A 2,815-nucleotide genomic window follows, 5' to 3' on the forward strand; every position below is an offset into this window, starting at 1 on the left:
TGGAAGTAGTTCCTAAACAAGGAGTAGTTAACATTATTGTATATCTTGTTGTTTCGAGTTTCTTCACTGGCGCCCAACGTGGGGCAAGCCTCATTGAAACCCAAGGAGCTTTCTTTATTGGCGCCCAACGTGGGGCCATGAACTTCGACCTATAAGTAAAAGCCGAGGACAACACCAACAAGTCAGACGGCCTTCTTTAAAGTTAGATTTTCTTTGTAATTGTGTAGGGTATCATATGGTTGGACCGTCCGATTATGCTGCTCCGCTCAATGGTTCTTATTTTCTTTTACATGTTCTTTTTTTGCGTCCTTATAACAATGCAGATAATGTTAACCTTTCGGTTCAGATTGTTGCTCGATATTTATATCGAAATAATAAATAAATAAAATTCACGAATTTTGTAACACCAATGAAGTGATCGGTATTGTGTCTGAAATATAGAAACAGTGGAATGACATACTGGCCACAATCGATTGAATGGAGAAGCTGCTGTTCCGTTGAAAATACAGAATTTCGGGAGCTATCGTTATATTGGGAACTATCCTAACACGTGGGTCTATAATCATAGTTTTTAGTAAGTAGCTTGACTACCTAATGACAATACAAAATACAAAAAAAGAAATAAATAACAACATTTGCATGAATGATCTTTCGCTCTAAAAGTCATAAAACTCAATATAACCAGTTTTGTTGAAAACTAATCTCCCCAAAAAGAGGGCCATTATTTAGACTGAAATATCAAAATACCAAATTGCTGCTTGATCGGTTAAAATTTTGGGAATATTAGGGAGTGTCGTTATATGGAGACTATACTATGTCCGTCTGTCCATGTTAAATTGTAAACAAAGTACATGTCGAAATTATGCTCCGAATTTGAATAATATTTGGCACTGGTCACTTATTTGGTCCAAGGATGAACCCTGTTGAAATTGGAAAAAATCGGTTCAGATTTAGATATAGCTCCCATATATAGTTTCGTCCGATTTTATGTAAATATAGCACCAAACTCCCAATATTTGTGCGATTGACACACAATATTACACAGCGTACTGAGTTTTTATACCCTTCACCACACTGTGGTACAGGGTATTATGTCATTGTGCATATGTTTGTAACAGGCAAAAATAATCGAGATAGACCCATGGTTCCTTTTGAGAATATGCATAGAATCACTTTCTGAGTCGATTTATGCATGTCCGTCCGTCCGTCTGTCTGTACATGTTAAATTGTAAACAAAGTACAGGTCGCATTTATGATCCGAATTGGATGAAATTTGGCACAAGTCACTTATTCGGCCCAAGGACGAATCCTATTGAAATTGGGAAAAATAGGTTCAAATTTAGATATAGCTCCCATATATATTTTCGTCCGATTTAAGGTAAATAGTGTACCAAAGTTCTTATATATCTTTCGATTTGCACGAAATTTGGCATAACGTACTGAATTAAGTCTAGAATGATGTGTGCAAAGTTTCGTGAAAATCGGTTCAGATTTTAGGTAAACAGTCCACCAAAGTCCCTGGAAATCTTTTGATTTGCACGAATTTCGGCGTAGGTCTAGAATGATGTGTGCAAAGTTTCGTGAAAATCGGTTCAGATTTAGATGTAGCTCCCATATATATATATATATATATTCGTCCGATTTAAGGCAAATGGTGTTCCAAAGTCCCTATAAATCTTTCGATTTGCACGAAATTTGGCATAGCGTACTGAATTAAATCTAGAATGATGTGCGCAAAGTGTCGTGAAAATCGATTCAGATTTAGATATAGCTCCCATATATAGTTACGTCCGATTTTAGGTAAATAGTCCACTAAAGTCCCTGGATATGTTTTGATTTTCACGAATTTTGGCAAAGCGTACTGAATTAAGTCTAGAATGATGTGTGCAAAGTTTCGTGAAAATCGGTTCAGATTTAGATATGGCTCCCATATACATTTTCGTCCGATTTAATGTAAATGGTACATCAAAGTCCCTATATATGTTCCGATTTGCTCGAAATTTGATATAGCTTACTGAATTAGGTCTAAAATGATGTGTGTTATGTTTAATGAAAATCGGTCCAGATTTAGATATAGCTCCTATATATATTTTCGTCCGATTTTACACAACATTGACACAAAATTTTGCACAACGTTTTGATTTTAGTATAACCTAGAAAGTAGATATAAATTCTGCACCAAGTTCCCCCGGTGGGTCCGATTGGCACAAAATTTTGCACAACGTACGGAAGATAATATAACATAAAGTGTGGCAAGTTTTGTTGAAATTGGTTCAGATTTAGATATAGCTCTTAGATATAGTTTCATCCGATTGTGTTGAAATCAGTTCAAATTTTAAGAACTCAAAACCGGGGACAAGTTTCGATGAAATCGGTTTAGATTACGATATAGCTTTTATATATATTTTCGTCCGATTTTAAGTAAATGGTACAACAAACTCCTCATGTTTATCAGATATTTATTCAAATAATCAACGGGTGTCCGATTGATATTTGCTTTAAATTGATTTACATAATTTTGTCTCACTGTAAGAAGCAACTCTATATCTGACCAAATGAAAAATTTTGTATAGGTTGCAGAATGACATGTTTATGGATCCAATTTCATTTTACTGGTCCTTCAAAAATGCGACGTCTGTTAGGATCCATCTGTTGAATATACCCAAATTGGTTAAGGGTTTCACAAAGTCGGCCCCGTCCGACTTTACTACTTTCCTTACTGGTTTGAAATCGGATAAGATTTACATATAGCTTCCATATATAGTTGAGTCCGATTTTATGTGAATGATGCACCAAACTCCCAACATTTATGCGA

The sequence above is a fragment of the Musca vetustissima genome, unplaced genomic scaffold, assembly GCF_032173495.1.
Source record: "Musca vetustissima isolate MV318-11 ecotype Yass unplaced genomic scaffold, APGP_CSIRO_Mvet_v1 utg7888, whole genome shotgun sequence".
Taxonomy (NCBI): domain Eukaryota; kingdom Metazoa; phylum Arthropoda; class Insecta; order Diptera; family Muscidae; genus Musca; species Musca vetustissima.